The 15,590-nt window shown below is 49.1% G+C and overlaps 2 protein-coding genes across 3 annotated transcripts in view; one reads left to right on the top strand and one right to left on the bottom strand.

Annotated features, from left to right (window-relative positions):
- The window catches only part of RNF112 (ring finger protein 112), a 131,958-nt gene that overhangs the window by 16,277 nt on the left and 100,091 nt on the right, over window positions 1–15,590 (top strand). The window lies entirely within an intron of this gene.
- LOC115094135 (microfibril-associated glycoprotein 4-like) overlaps window positions 1–15,590 on the bottom strand; it is a 94,213-nt gene that overhangs the window by 19,552 nt on the left and 59,071 nt on the right. The window lies entirely within an intron of this gene.

Below are 15,590 nucleotides of genomic sequence, written 5' to 3'. Positions count from 1 at the left end.
AGCCGCAAGGCCAGCAGACCTATGTTCCAGTCCCACTGCTAGTACCAGCCTCACTCTGTGGCCTATACTATTGAGCCCTTCAGAGCTGAAGAAGCTTCTAATTCCTTCACCACCATCACTCACTGTGTGACAGCCTAACGATGAGTGCGCAGTTGCAACTCCCACAATCCCAAATCCTGATACCATTTATACCACTAATCTTGACATGTGGTAGCGCAGCGATACATGAAGACCTAGGCTCTGATTCCACTGCAGCAGAGGACCCCAAACTATGGCCCGGGTTTTGGCTGAATTTCATCTGGTTCTCGGTAGCAGCAACAGCAGCAGGAAGACCTTGATCCAGCCTGCAGTAGCATGTCGGAGCTTTCATTGCATCGGTCCCAGAATGAGTCACATCCATTGCTCACGGCATGCACTCCCTGTCTCACTCAGCCTGAGGATAAGACAGAGGCTGGAAGGACTCAAAGGAGGAGACTCAAGAGGAGGACGATGAGGAGTTGCTCTGTACACTGTGTATGCCAAACAAAGCGGGACCAGCTATCCATACCCTGCATGCTGCCCATTAATTACCACACTCCAGGGCATATGCTGTAGCTAGGAAGAAGATCCTACATCTTCAAGAGCTACCATTGGTGACACTTGATGCTGTGAGTTATTGAGAGCAGAGTCCAGATGCTGTTTTGCATCTGAGAATCAGACAGTGGTAACTTTTCCGTGGCATACCTATTCCGGACTGAAGGCACACCAGTTGGGAGACACTGGCCTAGAAGAGAAGAATAGAGCTTGGTTTAGCCGAGCCTCTGGGAGACTTGGAAGAGACAAGACTCTAGGAACATGAAAGAGATGAGACTAGGAACTTGGAAGAGACGAGACTCTTGGAGACTTGGACGAGACGAGACTCTTGGAGACTTGGAAGAGATGAGACTCCTGGAGACTGGGACGAGAAGAGACTCTTGGACGAGATGAGAGGCTTGGACGAGATGAGACTCTGGGAGATTTGGAAGAGACGAGACTCTAGGAACATAGAAGAGACGAGACTTTTGGAACTTGGAAGAGATGAGACTCTTGGAGTTGAAAGGTACTGTCCCTCAGGGTGCCCTACACAGCCCGACATGGGCTGGTTGCGGACCACGCGGAGAGCGGAACATGAACAGAATGGAGAAGAAGGTCCAGGCAGTGCATGAGAGAAGACCAGCCAGAAGGGAATTCCAGTCACCTGAAGACAGACACCGAATGAGACGGAATTACTCCTAAGAAGGTCGGCTGGAGATGAAGTCCAGTGGACAGCAAGGCTGGTAGCAGATTCTTCAGGATGGAGATGAGGAGTGAAGGAAGACAGTACACAAGAAAAAGGTACCTCAGGACGCAAGCCATCTGGACACCTGGACATCTGGATCTCTGAACGAGTGGACATCTGGGCATCTGGAGATTTGGACAGATGGACATCAGGATGAGTGGACTTCTGGGCGAGAGGAAATCTAGATCCCTTGACAAGTGGACAAACGGACATCAGGACGAAGGATGTCTGGACAACCTGGACATCTAGATCTCTGAACGAGTGGACATCTGGACATCTGGGCATTTGGAACATCTAGGACATCTAGGTACAGACGAGGAACCCCGAAGCTTACAGGAAGGGAAGCCGAGGACTGGAACATACCACGAAGACGATCCGACAAGGGATGAGACCCGGAGCGTCGGACGGAGACATCAAGAAGACATGAAACATTAAGTCATCCGGACAGGAGCAGCAAGATGGACCATGATGGAATTGGTGGAACTCCATGGACAATGGAGAAGCTCCATGGAGGGTGTAACTCCATCCGAAGGCCCTGAGGAACTGAAGTAGGGCCTTTATATAGGGCAGGTCCAGGAAGTGCCCTAAGGACGTCATCTGGAGGGGCTGAAGGGTGCTTCCTGCTTCTGGCCCTTTAAAGGAGGAAGAGAGGCATGCGCCCGCACCTAAAGGGAGCCCCAGAAGAAGGTGGGTGCAGCCAAGGCCTGCAGCGGTGTCCTGCTATGTGGAGGAAGAGGGAGCAGGCCGGAGGCAGCTCCTGCCGTGAAGAGGAGCTACGCTGGGGTGACTTTCTGCCCCGAAGAAGAAGGAAGACGGCAGTGGCTCCGTGCTGCTGAAGAGGAGCTCTGACGGCGGCACTCGGGCTGCTGAGGAGGAGGGAATCCTGGCAGGGACTTCCCTAGTAAGAGGAGTCAGCGGCCTGTCTCCAGCCACGCAGGAGGAAGCAACAGCAAAGCCACAAAGAGGAAGAGAGGCACGGCTCGGCGGTGGTCCGAACCGCGTTGAGGAGCGGCAGCGTTGGCCGGCACAGGAGAGGAGGTGAGGTTCGCGGGGTGGGGTCTGCGGGCAGGATCGTAACATATACAGTCTAACCATTATCATAAAATAAAAATCTACGAATGCCTGGCCCGGATGGGCTCAATTCCTTATTTTATAAGACATTGCAACAGCATATAATTTCCCCCCTCACTGCCTTATTTAATCCAATGGCAGATAAAGAACAGATACCAAATACTATGTCTGAAGCGGTAATTATAGTGCTTCCTAAATCTGGGAGGGACCCCACTGACCCGGGTTCTTATAGGCCAATATCGTTACTAAATTTGGATGTCAAAATATATGCCAAGGTACTTGCCAATAGACTTCAGGGTGTGCTTCCTCTATTGATATCACCTGAACAAACTGGGTTTGTAGTAGGGAGAAAACCGAGTGTGAATATATGATGCCTGTTATTAGCGTTAGAAACTTGTCATGCGCGTACTTATATGAACCTGTGCTAATTAGCTTTGATGCAGAAAAACACCCGGGCACGCTGCTGGAGGCGGCGATCTTTCCTGCCGGCTAGGTCGATGAGAGCATCCAGGGATTCCGGGAGGTCCCTGGATGCCAGCTCGTCTTTCATACGCGAGGATAGACCCTCTAGGAAGATACTTCTCAGGCTACCTTCCCGCAAATTCAGTTCAGTAGCCATGGTATGGAACTCTATGGTGTAGTCCAAAAATGGCCGTGCACCTTGGCGGAGGTGTAGGATATCGGAGCCAGTGGCAGCCAGTCGACCAGGCTCATCGAAAGTCTACTTGAACACCTGGACAAAGTGTTGTAGGTCATGGAGGAGCAGGGCCCCTTGTTCCCATAGGGGGGATGCCCAGACCAATGCCTTGCTGTCAAGGAAGGAGAGGATTAAGGTGGTCTTCATGGTATCCTAGGAGAACTGTGTGGGCTGTAGTGTGAAGGCATGAAACACAGGTTGAGAAGTCCTCGGCACTGCTTGGGGTCACCCGCATACTGGGGAGGATACTGGAGGGAGGATAGTGAGGGTGCCGCTGAAGCTGGAGGCGCACCCGAGGCTGTGGAGGCATCAAGGTGGGCATTCAAGTGTTGTAGGGAGTCTGCCAGTATCTCGAAAAATTGCTGCTGCTGAATCTTCAAAACTAGGCCTGGAATAACCTGGAGGCCCGAAACATCCACCAGGTCCATGGCCTCAGCAAACTGTTACACTGTTACACCAGGTCCATGGCCTCAGCAAACTGTTACACGGACCTATAGGTGGACCCCTGGATGAGACAAGGTTGGTGCCACCTATAGGTCCTCATCGTCGGGAGGTGGATGCAGGTGGTGGAGACCCAACCGGACCTTCACCTATACCAGCCCTCTTTCCCCGCAGGTTGAGTCCTTGGGTGCTGGGGCCAGCAGGACTTAGGAGCGGGTCTCTGGATGAAGACGATCCTGAAGACAGAAGATGGAAGCAAGGTCAGGTGTCCCAGATGTCGGGGCCGGTGGCGAGCAGGAGAATCCAGGGTCAGGCCAGAGGTCAGGGCAGACGGCTAGCAGAAGAAACAGTGAGCAGGCAAGTGGTCAGGGCAGGCAGCAGACAACGCAGAATCTAGGGACAAGCCGAGTCAAGAACCAGAAGAGCAAGCTGAAGGGATGAGGAGCCGCGACAGGGATAGGAACACACGGAGCAGGAATGGGAACATGCGGAGCAGGAAAAGGAACACACAGAGCAGGACCATGCAGAGCAGGACCAGGAATGCACAGAGCAGGAGCAACCAGCAGCTCTGAGCAGAGCAGGACCTGTTGCTGAGGCAAGGATGGGGCAGCAGGAGTTCCCTTATATAGGGCCAGAGGTCAGTGTCAACATCCAGGGCCGCAGGTGGTTTTCCTGCCATGGCCCCTTTAAATCTAATTGAGAGCCGCGTGCGCGCTCGCATAGCAGCAGCGCAGCGGCTGCAGGTTCAGCTCCCTTCCGCGCTGGAGGGAAGCGACGGCAGTGGCTCAGGGGGCCACTTGGGAGGCCTGGACCTGCTCAGAGGGTGAGTGTGGCTGGCTGTGAGGCTCCGCAGCCAGCCACTGCAATAGAAGAGCATTCCAACACAAAGGACCTGCCACAGCCAAGATCCTATCGTGGATCTCCTCCAACTTCACCATGTGCACAGAAGGTGGTTGCATCCTGAGGATTTGAAGGTACAAGAGTGATCTGTACGTTTTTAGCATCGTAGCAATATAGCTGGGTGTTTCTTTTCTCAAAACCTTAAAAATGGTAGTTAGGAGCTTGAATGTGTTACACCACTGCGCTGGGAGAAAGTGAACATGTATAAAGTTTGGGTGATAGGATCTTTATGGCTAGCACCAGTTAGAACCCAGGCAGCAGAATTCTGAATCACTTGAAGTGCTTTGATACTATTCAAGGGTTAACCCATATATCACAGATTATAATAGTCAATCCCAGAAAGGACCATTGCCTGGAGGACTGTCCAGAAATCACTAGCTTCTACAAACAGCTTCAATTTCCAAAGCAACAAAGATTGTATAAAATATTTTTTATCAGGAGCTGAGTGAGGAGGACAGACGCGCTGTGAGATCTTGTGCGCTCTGAAAGCTGCCCGGCTGAGAGGGACGCCGTTTCGGAGGAGTGAGGTCAGCCCCGCCTACCAGTGACGACATCCAAGCGCCGCGGATCCCTATTTAAACTAGGGGAGAGCGGCGCGCAGCCGCCGGCGCGCCGAAGCCGCGCGCCAAAGGGGCGCGCCCCTGGGCGATTTTTCTTGGTTTGCCTTCCTTATCGTTGTTTGGTCTGTTGAATAGACGTATTTTTGGATAAAACTCTGGATGGGAAAGAAAAGGAAGGCAAAGATGGCGGTATCTATACCTACGAGGACAGATGTAATAGGCCCGATGGACCAGCACCTCATCAGAAGGGTAAGCCAGACAGTAAGAGATGTCATTCCAGACAACTCTTTCTCCTCGGGTACTCCCAGTAGTCCCGCCGAAAATCAGTTACCCGTCATAACCCCAAGGAATGAGGGAGCACATAGAGAGTTTAGCTCCTCTTCACTGTTAGTAACATCTCCAGACTTGAGGGTTCAATCGTCAGGGATCCAAGATGGGACTTTGCCGATAAATGATTTGCCTAAATTTGAACTGCCAGAAGATGTGACTCCACCTGAAAACATCTCCCTGACTGATGTATGGAAAGTGGTCACAAAAATGGAAAGGATGTTATCCTTTACTATAGCTCAATCCACCACATTATCTGTAGAAACTAGGAAGAGTTTGGAAGATCACAGTAAAAAATTAGCATTATTGGAAACCCAGAGTGTGACACATTCTGGCCAATTAGTAACTTTACAAGCAACCAGTGCTGCATCCATAAAGGACTCTTTAATGGTTCATAAAAAAATGGAAAGTTTTGAAAATGTCCTAAGAAAAAATAATCTAAGATTGTTAAATTTTCCATGTATTAGATTAATATCGGCCTTAGAATTATTTAACAAATATGTTAAAGAAATTCTAGGAATTATGAAGGAATTAACCATATCTAAAATGTATTATTTGCCGCTTAAGAAAATAGATACATCAACTCCAGAAGGGGGAATGGATGTTTTAGTTTCAGAAAGTCCTAATTTAACTGAATTTTTAGAGACCTCTAGGGATAATATACAAACGAGAGCTACTCTATTAGTGACATTTAGTTTGGAGAATGAAAAAAATTTAGTATTGCAAAATTATTTTAAAAATAAAGATATTTTATTCTGTGGTCAAAAAATTCATATATTTCCGGATGTTTCCAGAGAAACCCAGTTGAGACAGAAGTTATTTCTGAATTTGAGGCAGAGAGTGTTGTCCCTTGGGGCTACCTACTACCTCAAATTCCCATGTAAGTGCATAGTCACCTTTCAAAGAAATAAATTTATATTTCTAGATCCATCCCACCTGGAAACTTTCCTAACTGACAAGGGTGGATGAGTAAATGACCACTTTCTATCGGGTTAATTGGATAAATGAATGGCTTCCTCCTAGAGATTCATAATGCGATGTGATAATTTGCCTATTATAATTTCCTGTTAATAGCTCCCCTTTAAGTGGACTGGATTTTGATTCCGAATGATAATTGAGAGGAAATGTATTTCTTTATTATTATGGATGACGTGAATCAATACTTCTTATTTTCATTTGCATTGTATAAATGTCTAAGAAATTTAATAAACTATAAATAAAAAAATATATATATATATTTTTTATCAAGGCTTTTACTTATGGTTGTAAGGACAAAGAGGGATCTACTATGATGCCCAGATTACGAATCTGTGAAGATACAGGAATAGACAGGTTTTCAAACTGAAAAACCGATAAGGTGTAGGGAATGGGAAACATTTCAAGGATCATCATCTCTATCTTTCTGCCATTCAAGGGTAGTTTATTTCTCATCATCCAGTGGTTGATAGCAACAAGACATTTAGAAGCCTTAACTAAGGCTTTCTCAAGGGTATCAGTGATGGGCACAAAAAATTGTTTATTGCTGCATAGAGATGATAACCAACCTCCAGCTCTTATCTGTTGCGGTCTCTACCACTTCCCTCCGCTTAGGGCTCAAACCCGCCTACCTCCGCTTCAGGAATCACCGCATTCCGCCCGCTCTGGACCCCGGGGGCTTCTCTCACTCCACGTGGCGGCCGCCATTACGTGCCTGCTTCTTGTCAGTCTCGCGCGCGAGGACGCCCGTCTTGAGCGCTTAACTCCCGGAAGCCTGGCCCCGCTCGTGCTGCTGACGTCACGCCCAAGTCCCGATATAACCGGCGCTCAAACTCTCTCTCATCGCCTTGCAATAAGGTTCACAACTCCATAGTTGTTCTTAGTTGCGTTCCTGGTGATCTCCACGTTTCCTGCTTCTGACTCCGGTTTGCTTCTGACTTCCGCTTCAGCCTGCTGCCTGCCTCCGACTCTGGTTTGCCTCTGACTCCGCTTCTGCCTGCTGCCTGCCTTCGACTCCGGTTTGCTTCTGACTCAGCTTCTGCCTGCTGCCTGCCTCTGACTCCGGTTTGCCTCTGACTCCGCTTCAGCCTGCAGCCAGCCTCTGACCCCGGCCTGCTTCCGCTTCAGCTTACAGCCTGCTTCAGCCCCGCTTTGCTACCGACTCCGCTTCAGCCTACAGCCTGCTTCAGCCTCCGGTTTGCTACCGACTCCGCTTCAGCCTACAGCCTGCTACAGACTCCGCTGCTGCCCGCTGCCCTGCCTTCAGCCGGCCTCGGTCCTGTACAGCCGGTCCCCTGCTTCCCGGGTACCTTGGACTTCCTATCCTTCCTGTTTGCTCTGGTCCCGGTCTAGCCTATCTCAGCCCCTGGACTTTCTGCCTTTATTCCAAGTCCCGAGGACCCAGTGCCCTACGGGCTCCTCCCGGGGGGTTCCTGGTTCCCGGGTGAACACCTCCTGCTTGTGGCTCCGCCCCCTGGCCTACCCTGCCACCCTAGGTAGGCCGACCCAAGGGTCCACTATCTCTCCAGCAGTGTCCAACTGCAACACTATCAACAATTTACAGATAGGACAGATGTATATGTTAAAGGGCATAGGGGACAGTGCAGAGCCCTAAGGAACCCCCATGGAAACTGGCCTCAAGGAAGAGGAGGTTTGACTAAATGTAACATGTTGGGATTATTACAATAAGTAGGATATAAACCATTTGAAAACAGATGAAATAATTCATAGACTACTTAACCAGGGCAACAAAATAGAATGATTTAAAGGGTTGAATGCAGATGAAATATCCAATAACACTAAGATGAACCTGGTGCCAAGATCAAGACTGCTATGGGGAGTGGTGGACCTGTTAGCCGAGACGAGGTTGGTGCCACCTATAGGAGAGGGGCCCCTATAGGTCCTTGTCATCGGGAGGCGGACGCAGGTGATGGAGACCCAACCAGACCTTCACCTATACCAGCCCTCATTCCCCGCAGGTTGAGCCCTTGGATGCCGGGGCTGGAAGGACTTAGGTGCGGGTCTCCAGGCGAAGACAATCCTCGAAGGCAGAAGGCGGAAGCAAAGTCAGATGTTCAGAGGTCGGGGCAGGCGGCAAGCAGAAGAGACAGAGAGCAGGCAAGTGGTCAGGACAGGCGGCAGACAATGCAGAATCCAGGGACGAACCGAGTCAAGAACCAGAAGAGCAACCAAGGGGACGAGGAGCTAGAACAGGGACAGGAGCGGGAGCAGGATCACAGAGCCAGGAGCAGGAGCACAAAGATGATATGATTGTTCTATGGCCCTTATGTTATGTTCTTATGAGAGAGAGAGAAAGACACCAAAGCCTGAGCCATAAGCGAGAGTTTCCCCCCTATAAAAAGGATTCCACCCTTGGGAAAGAGAGTTAAGTTATGGGAGAAGTGCTAGCCAGAGCAGCCCTGAAGAATAAATGTTTGTGAGTCCTTGGGACCTAAAGCCCCCCCAAATAAGGGTTACAGTAGGTTGAAGTCTCCCAGAATAATAATGTTCTTTTTTCATGCTGTAGCAACCAGATACTCAATAAGTGGGGAAATAAAGCAGACATGTGCCCTATGTGGATGTCTTTAGTACAATCATTTCCTTAGAAAGATAAATTTCAGCATTAGTTTTCGACATAACCAGTGAGCTCCTGACCACAATCAGAAGTTCCCCACTTCCCTTATTCCTATGAGATTTATGTGAGGCTTGGCCAAGCTGGTTAATCAAAACAGTGTCAATATCCAACAATCAGGTTTCAGTTAAACACAAGAGGTCAGACCGCTTATCTTTTAAAATCTCAAACAAGATTGAGATCTTTTTCCAGATAGATCTAGCACTGATCAAAATAATAAACAGCACCTGAAACTAGGAAACTGCATCATAGGTGGAGTTAGCAATATAACAGCATCAGATGTGGTGGATACCAGTGACAATACCAAGTGAGTGGCCAGACTCAGGCATGTTATTAGGCCAACAAAGACCAACCAAGGCCAAACAAAGCTCTAGCAGTTAGAAAATCATAGCCAAAGTAAGGCGGAATATACAGCTTGGCATGCACGAAGGAACACAAAGGAACTCCTTTGTTGTGCAGCTTAGTGCGTGCGACAGAGGTCGAATGCGCCACAACATACAGTGCCTTCGGCATCAGCCTCCCCCTGAGGTTTAAACTGTACACTCCAGTACCATCACATGGAAGCTGAACTAACGTGGGTTCACAATTTGGGGGGAGGGGGGATTGGGGAGCATGGAAACAGCAGCAAAGATGAAGCAGGCAGATGGAGAAATCTCCCCAAGCATCAAGCACTCTCCAACTAGTCAAGATAAAAGCAAATTGCAGAAGCTGACTGACTTGCCATGGATTTCCTGTGTTGAAGAAAGGATAAATGCTGGAAAGGACTTTGAGAATCTGAGATAAAAAATTGCTAGATGATTTCAGATCATTAGGGACAGGTCAAGAACCAGCAAGTGACGCTGGTGCAGAACTGCTGCTGGATGACTTTGCACCTCTCCCTGGGACATCGGTCCAGTTTCTCACCTTTTGCCCTTTTGGGAGTGAATTTGCTGCCTTCTCTCTGCCTGCCCAGGTCTTGCCGGCCCTCTCTCCACCATCGGCCTCTGGTCCCTGCCCCCTGTCAAGAACCGGCAAGCGACGCCGGTGCAGAACTGCTGCAGGATGACTTTGCACCTCTCCCTGGGACATCGGGCCAGTTTCCCACCTTTGGACCTTTTGGGAGTGCATTTGCTGCCTTCTCTCTGCCTACCCGGGTCTTGCTGGCCCTCTCTCCACCATTGGCATCTGGCACCACCCCCGATGTCACCAATGGGGGGGGGGAGGGATCAAGAACCGGCAAGCGACGCCAAAGGAGCGCGACAAAGGAGCTCCTTTGTGCGCGATGAGTACCACTGAATGCTCTAGTGTTGCTTTTCCTTGTTCTTCTCTGTATTATTCAATCTCCTTCATTACCGTCAAGGTATATATGGTGATTTCCCTTCACATAAGTCTAAAGATTTGCTCACTCGACCTCGCTGTTTGCTTTCCGTATAGCTCTCGAACCCAGCTGTTAACTCAGATTCTCTCTCCAAGCCTATTGTTAATTCAGGTATTGATTCTATTTCTATCTGCTTGCTCAATGTGCAATTAGTTAAAAATAAGTCACATCTGCTCCATGATTTCATTTTTGAAGAACAATTAGATGTTATTGATTCACCAAATCTTGGCTTCTCAAGACTGACCATCTTGTTATTAATCAAATTTGTCCTATGGGTTACTCTGCAATTTTTCAATGTTAGGGATGTGGACCCTTGAGCTGAGACGAGGTTGGTACTGCCACCAGGAGGGGACCCCTGTTGGACTTTGTCGTCGGGAGGTGGTGCAGGCAGAGAAGACCCAACTGGAGCTTCACCTATACCAGTCCTCATTCCCCGCAGGTTGAGCCCTTGGGTGCCGGGGCCAGCAGGACTTAGGCGGGGGTCTCTCAAGGCGAGGAACCAGAGGAGGAGGCTGAAGTGGCATCGGGCAGGCAGAAGTTGAGGCAGGCAGCAGACAGACGGATCCAGGAACAGGTCAGAGATCAGGACGGGCAGCGAATAGGCAAAGATGGAGAAACAGGCAACCGGAGGTCAAACAGAGTCGGATATCCAGGCGGAGGTCAGGCAGGCAGAGTCGGGTTACCAGGCGGGTTCAAAGCCAGGAGGTCAGTCCGGAGGGGCGAGGAGCAGGAGGGCATGGAACAGGAGGCAAGGAGCTAGGCAGGAATGCAGGATCAGGAATCAAGGCTGGAATGCAGGATCAGGAGAGAACGCAGAACTCACTCTCTGAAGCAGAGCAGGACCCATTGCTGAGGCACTGATTGAAGGCAGGGCCTGGCCTTAAATAGGTCCTGGCTGATGAGGTCATCAGCAATGGCCATGGGGCTTCAGGACCCATCTCCCCTCCTGTTCCTCTTGCGCCAAAAGGGGAGAGGAGCAGAAAGAACCGAGGGCGACCCACACAAGGGATGCTCCGATGCGAGGACCTGCGCACCACACCAGACCTGATGTGCACGGCAGTGCAGCTCGTTGAACGCCAGTCCCCGTATCGGGACACAATGCGCCCGACTCGCAGGGCCAGAGGTGAATGTGCGGTCCGTTGGACCCCACACTCACCTTAAGTGGAGCGGTAGAGGCCTTTTGATTATCCACAAAACAGCTGTCCAGTTAAATCTGAATTCTTAAATAGCAATGCCTCACTTAAGATGCTTATCTTGTCTTTACTTCATATATGTAGTTGTTTAGTTTATGCCCCACCCAAACTTCTCTCTGCTGATCTTTCCCCTTTTTTTTTGAGCAGCTTCTACTGACTAGGTTTGATTTAAACAAGATGGTCATCCTTGGAGATTTTAACTTACATGTTGATGCCTCTCCTTTAAATCCCCAATGTTCTTTATTCTTAGATATCATGGATTCCCTTGGCTGGCCACAAATTGTCCATTCCCCCACACACAAACTGGGTCACACCCTTGACTAAATTTTTGTTAACAAATCCTGTGTTTCTGATAGATCCCACAATCCAACTATTTCTCCGGTCGCAAGTTCCGATCATTTTCTCATCACATTTGATTATTTTGTTTCCCCAGGTATAGTTCCGCTTACTGCAGAGGGCTTTCCTACTTCGCGTAGAGGTCTTATTGATACTTCTCTGTTCTATGATTCTATCCTGTCTTTGAAATCTGACTCATGCTTTGATAACTTCACAGCTGTGCTTTCTCATGTAATTTCTTCTGTCACATCAATTTTTGATAGTTTAGCCCCTTTAAAAGTCTTAAAGCCACATGAACACAAGTCGCCACCCTGGCTGAAGTCTGCCGCAGTTAAATCTGTTAGGAGCTCTTTAAGGAAAGCAGAATGTATCTGAAGAAAAGCTCCCACTCTGGATTGTGCTCAAATGTTTAGAAAGCTTCTCTTGGAATTTCAGAACTGTACTAATTTTACTGTGAATGAATATTTTTCAAAACAAATCCATGAAGTAGTAGGCTATAACCCTAAGGTTCTATTTAAAACTGCTAAATAGGTTACCAACTCTAATACATATTCTATGGTTCTTACAAATACACCTAGCGCACAATCCTTTTCTACTTTTTTCCAGCTAAAGACCCATAATACTTGTTTGTCTTTTTCTTCAGTTCCAAATTCTTCAGTTCTCAGACCCTCCTTCTACAATGCTATCTACTTGGGAAGAGTTTGAGGTTGTTTCTACTCTAGAGGTTGAGAGTTTCATGGCCAATCTTAACGATACCATCTATCCACTTTTTCAATGCTCATCTTTCCTACTTAAATCCTCTAGAAATGTGTTAGCTCCTTGGTTTGCTAAGTTAATTAACTTATCATTAGCCAAAGGTCAGGTCCTATCACCAAGAAAGCTACTGTGTGTGTCCACTTTTAGAGAAATCTTCACTTGATCCAACAGATATCAACAACTACCGCCCCATCTCTTCTCTACCTCACATCTCATTTTGTATAGGACGCCGGTGCGCACAAAGCCCCGGGATGCGCGTAAGTCCCGGGGCTTTGCTTGGGGGGCATGTCGGGGGCGTATCGGAGGCAACATGGTGTTCGGGGTGTGTCCAGGGGCGTGGCCACGGGTGTGGTTCCAGCCCAGGGGCGTTGTTCCAGCCCGGGGGCGTTCTGGAGGCGTGGCTGCGGCCTCTGGACCAGCCCCTTGGACTGGAACAGGGACGCCGGCAGCCTGATCGCGCGCGCGAGTTACGCCTGCCTTGGGCAGGCGTAACTTGTGGAATAAAGGTGGGGGGGTTTAGATAGGGCTGGGGGGCTGGGTTAGGTAGGGGAAGGGAGGGAAAGGTGGGGGGGGGACAAAAAAAGAAGTTCCCTCCGCGGCCGCTCCGAAATCGGAGCGGCCTCGGAGGGAACGGAGCCAGGCTACGTGGCTCGGCGCACGCAGGCTGCCGATTTTGTGCAGCCTTGCGCGCGCCGACCCCGGATTTTAACAAATACGCACAGCTACGCGCGTATCTATTAAAATCCGGCGTACTTTTTTAAAATCAGCCTCTCAGTGTGTTGCAACAGTCAAAAAAGCAAACAGAATGTTAGGAATTATTAGGAAGAGAATGGTTAATAAAACGGAAAATGTCATAATGCCTCTATATTGCTCCATGGTGAGACTGCACCTAGAATACTCTGTGCAATTCTGGTCGCCGCATCTCAAAAAAGATATAGTTGTGATGGAGAAGGTACAGAGAAGGGCAACCAAAATGATAAAGGGGATGGAACAGCTCCCCTATGAGGAAAGGCTGAAGAGGTTAGGGCTGTTCAGCTTGGAGAAGAGATGGCTGAGGGGGGGGGGGGGGATATGATAGAGGTCTTTAAGATCATGAGAGGTCTTGAACGAGTAGATGTGAATCGGTTATTTACACTTTCGAATAATAGAAGGACTAGGGGGCATTCCGTGAAGTTAGCAAGTAGCACATTTAAGACTAATTGGAGAAAATTATTTTTCACTCAACGCACAATAAAGCTCTGGAATTTGGTGCCAGAGGATGTGGTTAGTGCAGTTAGTGTAGCTGGGTTCAAAAAAGGTTTGGATAAGTTCTTGGAGGAGAAGTCCATTAACAGCTATTAATCAAGTTTACTTAGGGAATAGCCACTGCTATTAATTGCATCAGTAGCATGGAATCTTCTTAGTGTTTGGGTAATTGCCAGGTTCTTGTGGCCTGGTTTGGCCTCTGTTGGAAATAGGATGCTGGGCTTGATGGACCCTTGGTCTGACCCAGCATAGCAATTTCTTATGTTCTTAACATGGCAGAAAACTCTTGAAGATCTCAACATCTGATTTTCATCCCCCCCAAAAATGGTTAAATTTTAATGAACTTGCTCTGAATATGGCCAAAACAGAATTAATTGCCATTTATAGCCCTCATGTCTCCTTAACAGCTCTGTCTATAACTCTTGATAATTCAGTTTACACCATCAAAGCCCAGATAAAATATCTTGGCGTTGTTTTGGATAACACCCTATGTTTTTACCCCCAGAACAAGCACATCATCTCTCAAGGATTCCATAGACTCCGAGTTCTCTCAGGTCTTAAGAAACGTCTTCATCCCCCAGATTTCCGCACAGTTTTGCAAGCTTCCATCTTCCTGATCATCGACTATTGTAATAGTCTCTATCTAGCGATTCTCTCTTCTCTTCATTCATTACAGCTACTTCTAAATTGAGCTGCTAGATTAATTTCAGGCTTGAGAAGGTATGATCATTAGGGATGTGAATCATTTTTTGACGATTTAAAATATCGTCCGATATAGTTTAAATCGTCAAAAATCGTTAGAGGCGATATATAATAGGAATTCCCCCGATTTATCGTCAAAAATCGTAAATCGGGGGAAGGGGGAGGGCGGGAAACCGGCACACTAAAACAATCCTAAAACCCACCCCGACCCTTTAAAATAAATCCCCCACCCTCCCGAACCCCCCCCAAAATGTCTTAAATTACCTGGGGTCCAGTGGGGGGGTCCCGGTGGGATCTTCCACTCTCGGGCCACAGGTGCGTTGATAGAAATGGAGCCGGCGCTACCTTTGCCCTGTCATATGACAGGGCAAAGGTAGCGCCGGCGCCATTTTGGTTCCTGTCCCCCGACGTCACGAGCGTAGGAGATCGCTCCCGGACCCCCGCTGGACCCCCAGGGACTTTTGGCCAGCTTGGGGGGGCCTCCTGACCCCCACAAGACTTGCCAAAAGTCCAGCGGGGGTCCGGGAACGACCTCCTGCACTCGAATCGTGTTGCCGTATTGCAAAATGGCGGCCGTATGGCCGGCGCCATTTTGCAATACGGCAACACGATTCGAGTGCAGGAGGTCGTTCCCGGACCCCCGCTGGACTTTTGGCAAGTCTTGTGGGGGTCAGGAGGCCCCCCCAAGCTGGCCAAAAGTCCCTGGGGGTCCAGCGGGGGTCCGGGAGCGATCTCCTACGCTCGTGACGTCGGGGGACAGGAACCAAAATGGCGCCGGCGCTACCTTTGCCCTGTCATATGACAGGGCAAAGGTAGCGCCGGCTCCATTTCTATCAACGCACCTGTGGCCCGAGAGTGGAAGATCCCACTGGGACCCCCCCACTGGACCCCAGGTAATTTAAGACATTTTGGGGGGGTTCGGGAGGGTGGGGGATTTATTTTAAAGGGTCGGGGTGGGTTTTAGGGTTGTTTTAGTGTGCCGGTTTTCCCGCCCTCCCCCGATTTACGATTTACACGATATTTAAAAAAACAAAACCGCGACGATCCGATTCCCGACCCCCCCCAGCCAAAATCGATCGTTAAGACGATCGATCACACGAT

The sequence above is a fragment of the Rhinatrema bivittatum genome, chromosome 6, assembly GCF_901001135.1.
Source record: "Rhinatrema bivittatum chromosome 6, aRhiBiv1.1, whole genome shotgun sequence".
NCBI lineage: Eukaryota > Metazoa > Chordata > Amphibia > Gymnophiona > Rhinatrematidae > Rhinatrema > Rhinatrema bivittatum.
Note: the sequence above shows the minus strand (reverse complement) of the source record. Positions and strands in the feature narration are given on the sequence as shown.